This window comes from Trachurus japonicus, chromosome 18, assembly GCF_045865225.1.
Source record: "Trachurus japonicus isolate A0001 chromosome 18, Traja_1.0".
Classification (NCBI taxonomy): domain Eukaryota; kingdom Metazoa; phylum Chordata; class Actinopteri; order Carangiformes; family Carangidae; genus Trachurus; species Trachurus japonicus.
This window is the reverse complement of record NC_140924.1, coordinates 27,250,764-27,270,606: the sequence shown is the minus strand read 5'-3', so window position 1 is coordinate 27,270,606 and position 19,843 is coordinate 27,250,764.

Genomic DNA, 19,843 nt, shown 5'->3' with positions numbered 1-19,843 from the left:
AAGCCTCAGTATTCTCTCTTAGCCCATTAGTCATCATACTGTACCTGTACTGGTGGCTCTATACCAGCCAGTACACTGTGCTGGCCTAAGCTACATGATTTGTCACACTATGATGCCACACTTTGCATGCACTTTAAAACCTGTCTAAAAAAAAAGGATGCTCAGTGTTGAGCTGCATCAGCCAATGCACCCGTAACAAGAGTCTACTACTGTTAAAGTGAAGAGAGTCAGAGAATACAGAATAACCATTGCAGGAATGACAGGAGATGCATCTTTGTTGCACAACCTTCACAACAGTATCTTACAAAGTGACACCACATCTTTTTTTTTTTAAAGAGATCAAGAGACATACGGTCAAACAAAACATTTTTGACCTCTCTGCAAATGCTTCAGACTAAGTGCGTTATACAGCTTTTAACACAGTTGGATTATTCATGACTCTGCAGACTTTCTGTACCTATGACTTCTGTAGATTCTCTCCACCTCCTTGACCCCCACGCCTTTTCCAGCTGCTGGCTGATGTGCACAACAGCTTTGCACAGCAGCTTCTCCAGGAGGCCATCTCTTGCAGGAAGCCAGGTGTACTTCCCCCAATCCCATCATTTTCTGGTCGTTCAGTGGCTCTTTGATCTAAAGTGATTGAGGAAAGGGAAGATGAAGAGGTGAAACAAATCAAGGTAGGACAAAATGAGCTATGAAAAGGCTGAAATGATAGTGGAGACAGAGCACAATGAAAGGTTAAAATAAAAATGTGGATTGGAAGAGATTGTTTAGAAATGAAAGGGGAGAAATGGAGGAGGTGCAAAGATCCAAAGACAAAAAATGATGAAGAATGTGGACAGGTGAAGGTGAGAGGTGGCGAGCCCATTGCCTCATTAAATAAAAACTCTAAAGAGTCTGAGTCAGGAAGCAGATGCCGGAGCTTCAATGGTGGTTTGAACAGAGAATCACAGATCAAAAGATAAAGTCTATGTGACCTTTTAGACAGCATCCCCAGAGAGACGAATGAAGAGACAAAGACACCCACACAAACACACACACACACACACACACACACACACACACACACACACACACACAGCCCCTTAGGCTTACTCTCCATTCTCTGTACTGGCTTCTGGTCCTTGCTGTTCTCCTCAGGGCTGCGCTGTAGGCCTTCCTTTGGGATGTGCAGCACCATGTTGGCCACCGTCTTACACACACACATTTGCTGTTCAAGAAAAACATTATATGAAACATTACAAATCACACAAAAGCTTATACTGGAATATACTTTGGAGTGAGATGACGCAGATCATGCAGAGAGAAAGATTTGTGTTCCTTCTGAAATACAGCAGATGTGTTTAAGTCATATATATCATCTCAAGAGAGGAGCTACTGCTCTCTGAAGTTTTTATGCCTACAAAGTGCAGGGATAGGAACTGCATAAAAGAGTGAATAGTATCAAGAGAGTGGCACTCTTTCAGGTTTCCTGTGTCCACAGAAAACAGTTGTGCTTTCCTTAAGATACATGGAATGAAATATGCAACTTACTCTTTACACTGAGATCAACTGGATTTTAACTGGAAGTGATTCACTTCAGCAGCAAAAGCCAAGAGAAAGCCAACAGGAAAAGATGCCTCTTCTCTAAAGAGTTTTATACTGCATGAGCAGTATAAAACTCTTGGGATTTGGGAAAAGGTGAAGGAAGTTAAAAATAAATAATATGTGATGTATTATGACGCAAATGGAACTATTAATTGTAAATGGAGAACAGCTACATCAATGAAAGCAGAGGGGAACCTTGTGCAAGACCATGATGAATAATGACAGAATTAAAGCCAGTGCATGGATGATTACAGCTTCCTGTTATCAGAGAACAGTTAGAATAACCATCAAGAGGAGAGCAGGACATCATCAAAACACACTTTCATACTCAATGGCAGCAACATGCAGCCACATTAGCCTTTAAACAGAGGAGCCAAACAAGTCAAGGGCAGGAAACAATGGAGGAAAAACAGAGAAATAATGAAGCAACTTAGAGCGCAGACGGTGAACTAAACAGCCGAGCACATTATTATTCCTACCACTCAGTCCAGTTTTCTTCATACACCTGTTTGTGCTGTATATGAACATATTTTGACATGTGTGATTCCATGTTTGGCTATTTGCAGTAGTTATGGGGTCACCTGACCTTTGTTAGCCTGAAGTGAACGGATGAAGATAAAGTGATTGAGGTGCAGCCTTGTTCATAGCAAAATAAATGCTTTGCATGATTGCTACAACTCAGTCTGACATGGAAGTGAAACCTGTATACCCAGGAGCTGTAATATTACCTGTGCAGTGTTTACATTATACTGATGTTCTAAACCTCCTGTCTGCAGTCACAAGGGACAGATAATTGAGACCCTTATTATTATGGAATCTGAAAATTTTAGAAAAAAAAATCTAGAAAGAAGAAGAAAAAACCAAAACCGGGAATTTTAAGTCCTTGAGATGCATTTGCTTGTTGGTGCATTGACTGAAAATGATACTGCAAAATGAGAATTTGCAGGAGGGCAGGGGGAATGAAAAGGATTTCTGTCAGGATTATCCAATCTATGTCTGATTATTCGGGAAACATGGAGCTGTGTCAGGTAGAGGAGGTTGTAATTGTGGGTGCACAGTTTTGGTTTATTATCAGCTGTGTGTACATGTGTTTGTGTGCCGGCATATGAGTGTGTGTTTCTTCTTTGAAAAGCAGTGGCATTTTGTACACTGATTGAGATAATTAGCATGAGAATTGAACCATCACAACGCACTACTATGCTGTATGATTACTCCTGTGTGTCTTTCAATTCAACTAGTCTGTCAGCGTTTACCTTTCTGGCTTTGCAAACAGAGAGCATCTCTTTGGCTGTAACATGAAAGAGCAAGTCCAAAATTGTAGAGGCGTTTGTTGTTCCACATGAAGCAGATCAATGGCTGGCTGTCAAACTGACATTTTGTCAGAGAGGATAGCATCATAACCTTTATTGTGATGCACTCTCTTCTTTCAAAGGAAATGATTTGGACATATGACGAGGTAATATTATGATGGCTTTAGTGAAACTGATTAGTAGTGCTGCTGTTTAGGTTTTAGCTAAGACACAAGATCCTAGGAAGAACTGAAAAATAGAAAAAAGAGTAAATTACATAAACATTTAAATCTAAGTAGCATTATGGGACTGGAATCCTCAAGAGAGGGGGGCATGAAGCTGTTATTTACATTTCTGAAAGTCAATTTTCAAATAGTGTTTCATTTTAGTTAACTTAAAGGTAAGTTTGAGCTTGGTTATTGCAGAACCATGGTCACTGAGGTATCTGAATATCTGAGTATCTAGTAAAATTTATATGTGTAACTCGGCATTGCATCAGATATCTCAAAATATATGAATGCATAGTAAATCCTAAAATCATTTGAATGAATTAATATTGGAATCCAGTCGGCAAACCAGTTGTAGCTGAGGGTGGAAACCTGCATCAACCATCAACAGCTACAGAGACTGGCAAACAGAAGTGATGAATATGTGTAGCTGGTTAATGTTGGACAGAAGAGAGCCCTAAACCTCCTTCTTACAGGAGACAGGAAGTTTCTTTTTAGAACTATTGTTTGACAGTGAACTCTGCTGGTACCCACCTGTGAGGCTGGGGAGGTATTAGCACATGTTGGTGCTGTAGCTGTCCTTGATGCTGTTTTCCCAGTAGGTGCTAAGGGCAACCAAGGGGGCCTGCAAACAGGTCATCCTGCAAAGCTCAGGGTGGGGTCGCCCCGCACTGTGCCAAACTGCACAGCCACATCAAATGTCTCCTCTGTGATTACCGTCTCTGACACATGGACGTAGTAGGCCAGCTGCTCTGCCACCTGTCCATGTAAAGGAGTGAAGCAGAGGAGAAATGAATCAGAGTGGTGCTGAGGAGAGGCTGAGATATAAAAGAGAATACTGGGATTAAAGGAAGGAGAGGTGAAAAAATAACAGAGGGAAAACAGAGAAATTAGAAAAAGGGAGAAAAAGCTAAGAAATAGAAATACGTGTTGAGACAAAGAGAAAGAAAAGAATGAAGCAGAAAAAAGGAGACAGAGGAAGGACAAAGAGTAGAACCATAATGGGGATGCAACATTTCCAAAAGGCGCAATAAATGCGGAGACACCCTGAAATACATAATTAAATTGTGGCATTCAGTGATTCTCTTTTGTGATCTCTCGAAAGCAGGAAACCACTGCAACCATGAAATGGGAGACATTTTTATTAATTCCTGTGGGTCTCTTTAGATGCAGCTCAATTGGTATTCAGGGACATCATTACCAAAATCTACAAAAGCCCTTATCAGTTATAATACTGCATAGCACTGAGCGTGCGTGTATTGGTGCGTGTGTGTGTGTGTCTTTGACGAGGCTAAAGCTGCAATCTCTGCTTCACATCTTTCGCCTTCTGAGGAGAATGGGCAGTCCAGCCTTTCTGCAGTGTTTTTGACATTTCCATTAGTCAGAATGAAAGCTAAACAGGTATCAGACAAGCTGGACAAGGCTGCATAAAGAGCCTGAACAAAGAAATTCAAACACCTCTCTCTGATGGGGCCATGCAGGTACAAGCATAGCAAACTACCTACACATGGCCAATTAAAAAAAACACACACACACAGCTAAACATCATCTTGTCCATCATTACACTCAGCTACTATTTTTTCTGTCAGAATGTGTTAGCTGCACGAACCTACTCATAGGAATTAAGCAGCCCTCCCTGGGATTTTCAATGTCAGAACATTCATTATAGGGCTCAATGGGGCACAACTCTTTCATTAAGGGCTCCATAACACATGTCTCACTGGGGTTCAGTCATTATCTGTTGGTGCAGCACTCCACTGCAGCTACATTTTGTTAGGGGGGGAGTGTCGGCTGTACCTGTGAGCGCATGGAAGACCCCTCCCTTTGTGGTGTTGCGGTGGAGGTGTCCTCGGTGGAATTATGCAGGTTCCTCTGTTTGTCCTTCATCTGCAAGTCCTTGGTTGCAGCAGGAATGATCACAGAAGCAATAATTTCTGGTGGACATTGGGCCCAAGGACAAAACAGAGATTGGTGGTTATTCTGTGTGATAATGTCACCTCATAACTGTACACACTCAAGATAAATAGCAAGAAAAGTTTGTGCAGTTACCCCAAATACATGCATCACCCAGTAATTATGATGTATATCATAATTGGAGAAGGCTGTCTTCTAACTCTACCAAGCCCGCCCCCCAGACCCCCATCCCACCTGGCCCCATTCTTTACCAAGCAGGTGGTGCCTGAGCTACCTCCAATATTACCCAAATTATATCACTATGCAGATTATACAGGGAGCTGTCTTGTCGAATAATGCAAACAGGCAGGTACAGCAAAAAGTGCACGTGCCAGTGCGTGATTGTAGGTGTGTGCGTGTAATCAATGCACAGGCACAGCAGCTGTTATTTTCAAGGGGAAATGTGTGTACACACACACACACAAATGCATGCATAAACACTGCAAAGAACTGAGTATGGGTCACCGCATGTAAATGCCAGCAGTGTGTTCCCTGGCAGAGAGTGATAATTAATTCTAGTAATTCAGTTGATGAGACGACAGTGACTGTGCAGGTTCGCTGAGCACACACCAGCAATCTCAACCTGCTCTCCATATTCTCCAAATCTGGCACTTTTCTGCTTGTTATTGTATTGAAATTAGTTTGCTCAGTTGAGGTCAGTTTAAAAAAATCATGGATTTATTGACCAAGTGAAAAACATCAGTAAGTTAAGGTAATTAGAAAAAAATCCACAGTGAAACAGTTGAAAGAAAAAAAATATATGGAGGTTTGATAAACTCTGCTTATGTGACAGGACTGGGCTTCAATACAACTTTCCAGTTGTTTTTGTTATTAGATTAATGAGATTTATATCAACATACTGTTAGCCAAACTATTTGAGTGTATGTACACTGTATTGCATGACTGCTTGTTGTAAAACTACCACACTGGGGTCGTTATTCAAAGTGTCAGTTCCTGGATGAAAATCTACACAATTTAATTCAATGTATTGCAATATGTTGGTATCATTACACATTATTGGTCAAGCCTATCATATGAGGTCAATCAGAGCTACATGTGTTTTTTTATTTTTTATTTCGGGCATGTCAATTTAAATCATCATCATCACACTTCATCTGAGTTCAAATAATACACATGGCCGAAAGGGAAAAAGGGAGAAGCAAAAGCTTATCTAATCCCGCCCCCATTAAAGGGATAGTTCACCCTAGAATGATATTTCGCTCATTATCTACTCACCCTCATGTTGACTAAGGGCTGGAAGAAGTCTCAGAGTCCTCCGTCCCTTCTCTGAGTTACAGGGGGTCTTAGCGTAGCAGTGCATTTCAAGGCAACGGTTGTAAAGGGACACCAGAGCTCTTCGTAAAAAAACACACACAAAAAAACATCCAAATACCTCCATGATGCTCGTATGTAATGTCCGTCTTGTGCTGAAGCCCCAAATTGCGTAATTGTCCCGAAAAAAATTAAATAAGTCCACATTCCAAGCATGTTTGTAGCATTAGCTCTGTGTCTGTTGTCCGGTCTTCCGCTGCCAGCGCGCATGCGCAACCAGACTGAGACTCGAGTCGGTCTCAGTGCGAACCTTGCGCATGCGCGCTGGCAGCGGAAGACCGGACAACAGACACAGAGCTAATGCTACAAACATGCTTGGAATGTGGACTTATTTAATTTTTTTCGGGACAATTACGCAATTTGGGGCTTCAGCACAAGACGGACATTACATACGAGCATCATGGAGGTATTTGGATGTTTTTTTGTGTGTGTTTTTTTACGAAGAGCTCTGGTGTCCCTTTACAACCGTTGCCTTGAAATGCACTGCTACGCTAAGACCCCCTGTAACTCAGAGAAGGGACGGAGGACTCTGAAACTTCTTCCAGCCCTTAGTCAACATGAGGGTGAGTAGATAATGAGCGAAATATCATTCTAGGGTGAACTATCCCTTTAAGTTCTGAGTTTTAACAATTCAACCCAACTTAAACTGGAAGTAACTGTTGATTTTCCTTTCAGAACATGTAGACAAAAAAACAGAAAAGTTTAGTTCATGCTACTGAGAGGTTGTGTGACAAGACATTTGAACATCAATTTAAAAAATGGGAAAGAATAGTGTTAGAGAGTTAGGAGGGATTTTCAGGGAATGCTTTAGTTCAGCACTGGTATCAACATAGAAAAAAACACTCGTTTGATTCTAAAAGCTGAAAAAAACATCTGGAGACTTGAAAAAAACAACTTTCATTCACTGCTTATGCAACACTTCACAGACTGTCTGGATGACATGACAGGTGAACCTGGGTAGTCTACTTTTTGGCTTTAGATTAGAGCAGTTCATGTTCACAAACAGAGCCTGGGCTGTAGCAGAACACAAGAATAGCATATGTCCTGGACTGAGAGCTATACCAGTTTCATTTCAGTCTGCAATGTACTGTATATAATGTCGTTCTAACCCTGCAGAGCCCCGCTGTCAGTGCTTGGGAGACCATGAGCATCAGTTCTACACTGCTGACAAGGTTTCCATTAAGAAAGTGATGGCTTTACCAGGTTACTGGTGCACAGCAAGAGTCTGACATTCCATCTTCCACCAAGGCTTCCTCACTGCATTCAACTTAGGTTTCTTTGTGTGAGCACAGATACAGACATATACAGTAGTTCTGTATGCAGTAACATACACACAAAACATTTTAACAAGCCTTTTAAATGCAATAATATATTGAAGGACACCAATTTTCATAATGTCATCTGGTTCACATTGCAAAATAATGTGGCCTCACTAATCCCTCTCTCTTTTTTGTTATTTTGAGGACTATCATTACTTTTGACAGTAGTTTGGACTTCAGGGTTGATGTAATTGTGCTGAGACTTACTATTGTATGAATGAAAATATGAACATCCAAACTCTTGAGGGAAAAAAAAAAAAATCACACAATTCCTTCCTCCGAGAGGTAATCACATAATTACATAATTAGGCGTTTTGGAGGAGAATGATGCAGGATAATTATGTGATGCCTTGTCATTTTAAAGATTTGCTGGACACCACATGAAAAGGAAAGAGAGTTGAGGCTTCAAGCTGACTAAACTACATGAAAGACATGGACATCACCTTGTATTTACACAATAAATACAATATAAAATATCAGGATAGTATTGAAATTCATTCTCAAACCAAGAGCATTCACTGTATCTATTTTCAATTTGTGCACTTTGTTTAAAGAATATCAAATCATGTCTCATGCTGTAAATTATTAAATGCAAACCAGTGAAAGAAGAATTTCTTGGAAATGAAACAACATTTCCATGGAAGACTTCAAAACTCAGAGGGAAATAGTACATCAGTGTGTGATGTTTAAATAACAAGATGTGTCGTGTTGGTTTGCACACAAGGAGTACGTATGCTCCTGTGTGAAGCCATCAGAAGTGCTGACCTTGTGGTTGAGCCTCCTGTAGTCAGCATGGGGGACTGGCCTTCATCACAAAGACACACGCTGTCCTGATCAGGCCACCTGTGACAGAAACATCAAGAACATTTAAGTGGACAAAGGTTAAAGAAAAGAAAGCCTTGTTTGATTTCAGTCTTCACTGCCACAGCTTTGTCTGGTCTATGTAAAGCTGATATGATTACATTGTCTCAAGAAAGCTGTACATGGTATCACGAAAACCTGCGACTATGTGAGCACCTGAGCTCATGACAAACGTACCACTCCCATCTTCCCTACCAACTCCTGATCCTGGGATTGACAGCTGGGGCCTGTGGGGAGCTCTATGAATAATTTGTGGGCAGAAAGAGCTGCAGGCAGGCGGAAAATTCAGGGACAAAAGTAATAAAATGGTGAAGTCAACAGCTTCATGAACTATTTATCTTTCTGGAACCGATATGTCCTCCTTCAGTCTCTTGCTGTACTGTTCCACTTCAGCCACCTCACTTGTCAAAGCCCACAGCAGTCCAGGCTTTATTGAAACTTTGATTCAGTTTCCCAAGTTGTCACTTTCTAAGGACTGTGTGCAATAAAGGAGACAGGTTATTGGGGAGGAGAACAGAGAAAGGGACTAATGAAAAAAGAAACCGTCACTTGAAAGAAAAAGCCAAGAAGGTTTGAGGAAGCACAAAAAAGTTGACAATGATCAATAACATTAATATGGCTGCTGCAGACAGTCTGCTTCAGGCAGATTAAGTATCTGCTGCTGCAAAAGACAATAGACAATAGTGATAGACTAAAGCTACTGTGTGATATTTAACCTTCAATTGCTTCTGTAGACTTGTAGTTTACCAACTTTAAGGGATAGTTCAACATTTTGGCAAATTGGCCCATTGCCATAATCCCTATAGTTTTAGCAGTAGGTTTGTTACCTTTCATTGTCGGTGCAAGCTATTTTTAGAACGGCGAAGCAGAGCTGCGGGCAGCTCAGACCTACGCTACGGAGGCTCATGGAATTTTTTGGTTTTTCCCTCATCAAATACACAATCCAATAACTCCAAAACGCTCTCATGGAAAAGTTGTTACCTGCACATTCACCACACTATGAGATAATTGAAATTCAATCAAAACCGCTGATGCACGTTCCCATCAGGGCAGTTTTTCGGCAAGCAGTCTCTGCATTTGCCTCGAAAACAACTTTGTCTCGTAACGTTCCGTTATTATCTCATAGCGTGGTGAATGTGCAGGTCACAACATGTCCATGAGAGTGTTTTGGAGTTGGATTGTGTATTTGATGAGGGAAACCAAGAAATCCCATGAGCCTCCGTAGCGTAGCTCTGAGCAGCTCACGGTTCTGCTCCGCCGTCTAAAAATAGCTTGCATCAACAATTAAAGGTAATGAACATACTCCTAAAACTACAGGGATTATGGCAATGGGCCAATTTGCCAAAATGTTGAACTATCCCTTTAATATGCATTTATGAAAAACCATATAGTCCAAAATAGTTCATCACAAAGGGTGTTTACCAAACCAGGCCAGTCAGTTTAGCCCAGCCTGCAGGACTTATCCACTCACTAGGACCAGCTTGGGGGGGCTTACACACTCAGAAGGTTTTCAAGTAGCTTCTCACTGCAGTAATGACACCAAAAAAGATTCAAGTAATTTTGTCTGAGCTCCACTACCTAACTTTTTCCTGGCTGATATTCTGACAGGAGATGGCTAACCTGGAACTCAACTACCACACCTTAATAATAATGACTGCATTTCATTTAGGTGTAGTGGTGCCAGGCCCCAAGACCTTTTGCACAGCTGACATTTTAGCATGGCTGAAGCAAGATTTAAGTGTCCCATTAAGTGTCCCAGACAGTAAGCCTTGTCACTGAGGCAGCCAGCAACACCAAGGTCTCGGTATTAGCTTGCATAAATGAACACATTATGTTATTAATTACACTTCTACCTTTCCAAGAATGACAGGGAAAGCGTCTGCTGTGAAAAAAAAGTGCATAAGAACACTTGCTGGTGACTCTAATAATAGTCGGCATGGATACAAATGCTGCCATAATCAATGTGATTGATTACACCTGTGACCAATCATACACACTGTTAAAAGTTGCCATGATCAAAATGTGGGCTTCTTTTGTTGCCTCATTTAAAAATGTTAAGCTGCTGTATGTTTTTTCTGTCAACAGGCCCATTTTGCTGAGTAGACTAATATTGGAGCAGCTGTTTTGATGTTTTTGTAGGCTATTGCTAACTGTTTACCAGGTAGTCTTGGTTTGTTCACCTCCCAGTAATGTTGTAGTCAAGACCAAGACTAAACCAATGCAAAAACCATTTTAAAAACCATTAACATTACTGTATTCATTACCAGTAGTGATAACAATCATGTGGCTTGATATTTACATAATTCCTCATCTAAAAAGGAAAATACTTTTATATAAAATCTATACCACATTTAATTAAAACAAAGTTAGGATTGAACAGAGGCAGAAGTCTCCCACTTCTGACACTAGTGCAACCAAGTTTAGGCTAGTTGGTTACACAAGCTGCAGATAGCCTACTTTAGTAGAACAATTTAAATGATCTTAAAGTTATTGAATTACAGTAGTAAGTTACATAAAACAAAATGAACAAGTGATAGAGATATTTACGGTAAACAAAAAAGAAAAAGAAAAAAAAGATGTAACTGCTGTGGTCTTGAGAAAAAAGAGTCTCGCTCGACCGAGACCAAAACAAGACCAAGTCCTTGAAAATGTCTCAATACGAGTATTAAGTTACAACAACACTACCTTCCAGCTTCATCGTGTATTTACTCACCAAATGTAGTCCTGAGCAGCAGGACAGAGAAACTCTGTTGTTTTGCTTCTCTTTCAGCTTCTTCAGTTCCTGTAGGCTACTGAAGTTAGCATGCTAGCTCGTTAGCCCCGGCTAAAACTGCCGTATAAAACATGGCGCCGGCTCACTATTTCACCTGCTGACTTTTCTAAACAACCAGGGCAGGTGATGCAGGAGTGATAGACTTGAGAGCCAGAGGAAGGACCCACCGAGAAGTGACTGCACTCTGTAAATCAGGATTGCAAAGGGTAATATTAAGGGATAGCCTAGTAGAGGGTACAAGACCCTTTGCGTTCCTTTTTTTTTTCTTCATGACTTTATTACAGTAAATAAGTCCATACACACACATAGGCTACAGAACAGGCAGAGACAGGTTTGTGTTTGTCTCTCTCTCAGACCAACGTTCACAGCATCGGAGTAGAAATAAATAACAAAGGTGTTATAAACTCAGAGATGTGCAGTGATCACACCTAACATGCAACTGGAAACGTTGCATGTTCTTTTTTTTTTTTTTTTTTTAAACAAAACATCCCATAGGAAACATCCACAATTGCTAAAACACACACACACACACACACACACACACACACACACACACACACACACACACAAACCCTTTGCGTTCCTGAGTAAGCAGGGGGAATTCAAAAACTTATTCAAAGATCTTGTTCAATCGCGAAGGAATAGTAACTTAGGCTATAATTCCATTTGTGTGTGCTGAGTGTTTGAGGCTGTCTTGGTCTGTTTCTGCTGATGCTTTCATTTAATGATCTATAGCCTACTTTTCCCCCTAAAATGGAAAGCTGCACTCCCCAAAAAAGGGAACTCCCATTGAGGTGGTGTGTGGGGCTGAAAAGGCTGCAGAAATTTTCAAAGATTTCCACTCCAGCAGCACTGGGGCACATTGTGGCCAAAAGAAATACGGGATGCTATTGGCCTGGCATGTCAGAAGACATTGACACATGGGGTAGCCTAAGTATCTATCTAACGTGGACCATAAAGCCATTAACTGCACTGTATCTTAAATGTAGGCCTATTTCCAGTCTGTAAATATTTTAGATCTAGGCTAATAATAATAAATAAAATAATAATAATAGTATGCTTTATAGTGCTTAGGGTTAACACAAATTGTAAAGACAAAAAATCCTCTCATTGTTCAAATGTATTCTTCAATCAATGCTTCTTGTGCAGGTGGCACAGTGGGTGGAATGTCAGCCCAGTGGATCGCCAATCAAGGAGGATAGAACTACACACACCAATCAAAATCAATCAAAATATCCCTATTTTTCTCCCCCCAAATTCATTCCACTTGTAGACTACCTGTAGGCCTATAGTTTTTTTGTTTGTTTTTTTTGTCCAGCTCTGTGCCTTTTTTGTCCACTTCATTCAGGAACACTCTCGTCATTGATTAAAGCCATTAATTGCAACAAATGGTAGTTAGATGTGGCGCTGAGGACTCCACTCCAGAAAGCTCCCTGGATCTGACGAACGCATGCTATGTTGCTCCAATGGAGTGCAATGCATAACCCTCCGGAGTGGAATCGAAGCAACTAAGATGACATAAGAGCCATTTTAGACTCAGACTGAGCAGGTGGAGGCTGGGTGGCGGAGGCAAGCCTTGCCAGCAGCTTCGTGGTGAATGCAGCAGTGTTGAAGGGGAGATCAGTGTGACAGCCTAGATTTAAATAGACCACCTATTATGGGAGAATGACTGCGATTGGGTAAAGAGTAAACAGCTGGCTGTCAGCTGACTACAGCTGGGGCTTGTGACTTCCGTGTCCTCCATGAATTTGCTCAAAGCTTCATTTCTCTGTCTTACTCTCTGGTCCTGGCAGATGTTCTCATAGCTTATATCTTATTTCTTTGTCTTCTGGTAACACACCCCTTTGAGCTGGTTGGGATGGACCTGATTGGAAAGTTGACAACAACAATGGGAACAATAACATGTGTGATGATTGACTACCTGACAAAATGGCCACAAGCTCTCAAATCCAAAATGGCTAATGAGGTGGCAGACTGCATCCTCCAATTTGCAATTTTTTTTTTATCAGTTTGAGGTTACTAAGAGGATCCTCACTGATCAAGGCAAAGAATTTGTAAATGAGGTATGATGAAATTACTCATAAACTAGCTACAAGCAATATTTTGTGAAGCATTACTGACAGTCCAAGAATGAAATGATACTGTAATTCAACATATGCAATGTCTTTCGCAATCACAGATTAACAAGAACATCTGCAAAATTCTTGCCATTAAAATAAGCCTATGTGCCCATATCACCCCCAAACTAATGGGCTGGTGGAAAAGATGAACGGCACCACAGAGATGAGGAATGCAGCTGCATATATGTTCTTGCATAGGGCTTGCACTGAATGTTCTCCTATCAATTATCAAATCTACTCATATTGATGAGTGCATATTTTGCAAACAATAATTTGAAGGTGATCACAAAGTGGCATTCAACAAGTACACATGTACAGACACCCTTATTGTAATAGTTTTGCAAATATTTTTAAAGGGATAGTTCAACATTTTGGCAAATTGGCCCATTGCCATAATCCCTATAGTTTTAGGAGTAGGTTCGTTACCTTTAATTGTCGGTGCAAGCTATTTTTAGAACGGCGGAGCAGAGCAGAGCTACGCTACGGAGGCTCATGGGATTTCTTGGTTTCCCTCATCAAACTCATCAAATACACAATCCAACAACTCCAAAACGCTCTCATGGACAAGTTGTGACCTGCACATTCACCACGCTATGAGATAATAACAGAACGTTATGAGACAGAGTTGTTTTCGAGGCAAATACAGAGACTGCTTGCAGAAAAACTGCCTCCTATGGGAACACGCAGCGGTTTTGCATGAATTTACCTCGAAAACAACTCTGACTCATGCAGGAGTTGTTGGATTGTGTATTTGATGAGTTTGATGAGGGAAACCAAGAAATCCCATTAGCCTTCATAGCTCTGAGCAGCTTCTAAAAATAGCTTGCACCGACAACTAAAGATAACGTACAACTACTCCTAAAACTATAGGATTATGGCAATGGGCCAATTTGCAAAAATGTTGAACTATCCCTTTAAGCACTTGTGAAAACACTATTCCTTTTCCAATTGCATTTCAGAGCACTGAGAAAACTTGTTGGGGAGAGGCCAGACACTTGGGACCAGCATCTAAATGCCGTGATGTTTGATCAACGAACCAAAACTCAAATTACCACCAGATATTCTCCTTACTTTCTGATGTCTGGCAGGGAAGCTCGCTATCCAGCCCAGGTCCCTGAGGAGTACATGGTATTTTCTGTTGTAACTCGTGGCTTTAACTTATACATGTATAGTAATTTATAGTAGCTAGTATGTTATGTTCATAAAACTCTTATTTCAAAAGGTTGGCAGCAGCGTTGAAAACGGCTGTTGATAATGAGAGCTCTACTGATGACATCCTTCAGCTCAGTGATGCTCTGCAGGCTCGGGATGCCATAGCAAAGGAGACAAAAAGAAGAAGAGCCAGTTAACCCCCCCAAAATTATACAGTATGTGGGTGACCAAGTATGGAGGCTGAATGTGAGGGGCCAGCAGCGAAAGGCTGACTACTTGGCTTTCACCATCGTGTCACTTCAGAATAAGTGCTGATCATCAGAATGAGGAGGGGGGGCGTGTTTTTCTGAAGATCAGCACCGACCACCTGAAAAAATGTTGAACAAAAGCCCCAAGTACCACACAAGATCATCAGTTCAGCTTCCACCTTTACCACCACCTCTTCTACCACCTCCTCTGGCCCACCCACCACCTTGCCCAGTGATGCCCCACCAGCCGCTACATCGCCCTCAGGCCCCCCAGCCAAAAAAGGAAGAAGGTCATACAGTATGCAGCATGCCAGCATGCATGCTAGTTGTTCCTGTATATTAAAGGGTATCAGTGAGATGTTCTGACATTTTATCATTGTTTGATTATTAATGTGTGTGTGTGTGCACTCTAATAAATAAAACATTGGGCCAACAAAAATAGATATGTTAACGTTTTCCACTAGAATTTTTAAGTTAAGTCAACTGCTGGAATAGTTGCATTAAAGCAGAAGTAAGCGATCCGGTCGTTTTGGCTAACTTCTTGTCAGCCGATGGAGTTAGCAGCCCCCGCCCTCGTCATGGATCTATTGGTCCTCGTCCCTACGTCACCACATTCACGCACATCCCTTGGCTGCACACACAGCCCTTCATGCCGTTCTCTCTCCTCATTGGATAAAGCTTGTAGGATACAAGGAAGTATACAAAAAGTTTTCTCCTCGGCTTACAGCAGAGCAGAGTGACTGACAGACCCGTGTTTCAGACCAAACACTCTATGTAAGTGATTGCTGTCGGAAGATAGAACTATTTAAGACTTATATTAACACAAATATTCAGCTTACTTCTGCTTTAATTCAAAGCAATGTTCTGAGTATGGTGAGTGGCTTTTTGGCCCAAATAAAAAGCATTTCTAAGTAACATTAACTTAATAATTCTCAACATGAATGCAAGTATTTAAGTTGATCCAACATAATCTTTTAAACGGATAGTTCAACATTTGGGCAAATTGGCCCATTGCCGTAATCCCTATAGTTTTAGGAGTAGGTTTGTCACCTTTAATTGTCAGTGCAAGCTATTTTTAGAACGGTGGAGCAGAGCTGCTCAGAGTTACGCTACCGAGGCTCATAGAATTTCTTGGTTTCCCTCATCAAACTCATCAAATCAACTCCAAAACACTTTCGTGGACAAGTTGTGACCTGCACATTCACCACGCTATGAGATAATAACACAACGTTACGAGACAGAGTTGTTTTCGAGGCAAATACAGAGACTGCTTTGCATATATTTACCTCGAAAACTGTTCTGCCGTTCTAAAAACAGCTTGTACCGACAATTAAAGGTAACAAACCTACTCCTAAAACTATAGGGATTATGGCAAGGGGCCAATTTGCCAAAATGTTGAACTATCCCTTTAAGTATGGTGAATTAGCTTTTAGGCCGCAATAAAACATTTTTCTAAGTAACATGAACTTAATTGTTTTGCACCCATTTTAATATAATTCTCTTTTAAACACATGTAACATTCATATTTAATTATAATTTAAATATTATAATATATTTCCCTCACAAAACATTTAAATGAAAGTCAATGAGGATACAGGTTGGCCTGTGATCACACCAGGCACCTCACCTGACACCGGGGATGTCAGAGTGAGCCTGGCAGTGACAAGCCTCGCTATAGGAGTCCACATAAGCTCCTGTATTGTGCCTGTATCAACCAAGCTTCTCAACAGCAGGAAATGATTGTGATGTTTCTGTATATGTATACGAACATAGGCTATGTGGAAATGGAAATGAATGTATTATGATGAATCAAATGGACATATGTGAGTGAATGGATTAACGTATGTTTGAGGTTATGTGATGCTGATATGAATGTATATTTATGATTACAGTTAGTGTAGTGGTGTGGATGACGTTCACATCAGCTTGCTGCATGTGCAGGATTGTCCAGTGTGGTCTGTTTACTTCACCAGTCTTTTAACTTGATGTTCTTTGTGCACTGTATGTGTTTTTTATGTATGCAACAAGTTCCCTGTCTCCGCGACAAATTTCTCCCTGGTGGAGACCAATAAACTAACCTAACCTAACCTAACCTAATAAGCCCGCCCACTCCTGTCAGTCAAAAGGCTTGTTAATGCCGGAGCCAATCCCAGCTGACATGGGGCCAGGGCGGGTCATCACCTGGATTCAAGTGAATAGCACATTCCTCCAAAAATTTGAATCTGAGTCTAATGGCAGTACAAAGTTTATACTGTTCCTCTATTGTAAAATTTTCAGATGTTTGGAAACACTCTAAAAATAATTTGGGGTTACGCTGGCATAGTTTCAACTGTCTCTACTCTCTTTTATCAGTTATTGTTTCTGCATTTCTGTCTAACTCTACGTTGATGTTTCTTATTATCCTGCATCGCTGAGCGCTTTTAATCCATTAAAACATATTTAATAGAATTATACTAAGTCATACAACATTAACACAGTTTGTTTGCCCATTAGAACAGAATTAATCATTTATTTAGACATCAGCTTTTATGGTGGTACCCATGGCATATTTTAAATCCCAAAACAACTCTCTTTTAATAGGCGTTGCTTCTGCATTTGTGTCTCATTCAGCATTGCTTATATATATATATATATATATTTTTTTTAAATCTCTGAGCACTTTTAATTCATTAAAATATAAAAATACACCAAGTCATACAAAATTAACTAGGTTTGTTTTTATTAACTAGATTTTCCTTGAGTCATCAGGGAAGCATATCCCAGCCTTTGAGACAGCCTAATGTGAACTCCAGCTAAAGCCATGTAAACACTTGTTAGGTTAATTTATATCTCGAGGCCATTTTGTTATTTGAATAACTGAAAGTGTGCAGCTTCATTAAAATTGAGACAAATGAATCACATCTCCCGCTCTTCTGTTCCCCCTGTACCTTTGAATCCATAGCTCAGTGAAGACGGTGTGAAGCACTTGGCTATTTATGTGGCTTTTCAGAATGTCAGCCAGCAGTCCCTATAGTGGAGCACAACTATAAAACACTGCTGTTTTCCATGTATCATATGACTGCCTCTTACTTTTGACCTATCTCAGGCTTTTAACAAGATCAAGGCGAAAATGGAGGGACCCCTGTGGCATTTCTATCGGCGAGTTGACCCCCCCAGTCGAGCACAGCCACTCCTTTGATTTCCACTAAAGGGTAAGTACTGTACAGTAACTGGGATGGCTCTCCTCTGAGTGCTCTTTCACTGTCTCACCCTTGTTTCTGCCGCTCGGATTGTCCAACAGTTGAACCCATTGCACAAAGCAGCGAGGAAGACAGGAAGTTTATGGTCCCACTTCTACATCATGTTTTATTTAAGGATGGAGATTAAACATTAAGTTCCCTTCAAACCTTTTTTATATGAGAGGCAGAGAGGAAGCTCTGCTGGTGATAGTGCCATGTTGTCGCAGCTTATATGATAAAGTTAGGGTTAGGTCTGCCATTGAAAAAAATAAAACAAAGAAAAAGTCAACAAATATTAAGTGGTCTCAAAAAACACTGAATAAAACTCTGTTTCCTTTGGGTGTGTAGTAGCATGGTAGTATGACAACTTTTAGAGCCACTTCCTTTGAAAACCATTCATTATTAACTGCTTCAGAGATAACTTTATTCTAAACCTACAGTCTTGCACAAATCACTTTGGTTGGGGGATTATTTTGTGTTAATTAGTTAAAACTCTCTTAAATGCTGTCATCTGGAGAAAACATATTCCCTACTGTACAAAGCACAGCTCCGAGACTTAATTTAAATGAGGGAGAAAAAAAAACATATAAAAGTATATGTTAAGTGGCCAATTAGGCAATCAAATCATTAGTCTAACGTTCCTCTGAGATAAACAAAGAATCCGGCAAACTTGCATGTTATAGGGAAGGTCTGTGTGCAGTTGTGGAGAAAAACAGAAGAGAAGAACTCACTGCTAATGATTTTTTGTCCTGCTCTTCTTTATTTAGTTTTCTTAGCCTTACTCATGCTCCAAGAGTTCAGACCATGACAATCCCACATTTTCAGACAAAGGTTCACAGTTCAGCTTCTGTCATGACTGATGGAGCCATCTTGATCCTCCACTTCTACAGCACCCAAGGTCTTCCAGATAGGGCTGTGGGGAAAAGCATGACGTTTAGCAAGAACTGCACAAAAACAGTTCCCAGTCAAGGACGCAAGAGGCAAAGGGCCAGACACATTTATTATTAATAGGGTAAGTGCATGCAACAATGGTCTTCACACACATAGGTTTAGACTAGTTTAGCCTTGTTTGAGTCAGGTACCAGAGGCTGATGTAATCATGTCATACGCTGTGTAAAACCAAGCATTTTAACAAACTTAGTGTGGCACTGCTCTTGGTTGTGTGCTCCAGCTCACATGACTGACCCAGATTGACAATGTTAGTTTGCATGACTTAGTTTTCCTTTATCTTTTAGATCTATATCATTCTTCAAAAAAGCAGAGCAAATTCCTTACACATAGGCCTACTGTAGAAACCTGCTTCTGAAATACATTCATTATAAAGAAAATAGCTAAATTATATTGTATTTAGCATCTGCATTATTATGTAAATGTTTTATATCTCTGCGAATAATACTGTCTGTACATAATGAAGCCCCTTTACAAAACAAAGCTTTATTATACCAATAAAGCTGGCACATCAAATATTGTTTTTTTTTTAACCAAGACAGATTTTGTATTTAATATGAATTTACTGTTACAATGTGATTAATAATTAGTGATATATACTACTCACCCTAGTTGGATATCCTGCTTATGTGGCTGCTGCACATCACTGAGAAGTCTCTTTCTTCTTAACGTTTTCCTTGTGAGTCAGACTATGCCTGTCTACCTGTGAACAGATGTGCATGTGCATGTGTTTGTCAGTGTTCCGAACAGAATAAAACGTGAAGGTGAGTCAGCAGGAAGCTGGTGTTGGAATGAGCAGGATTGATGTGCTCACAG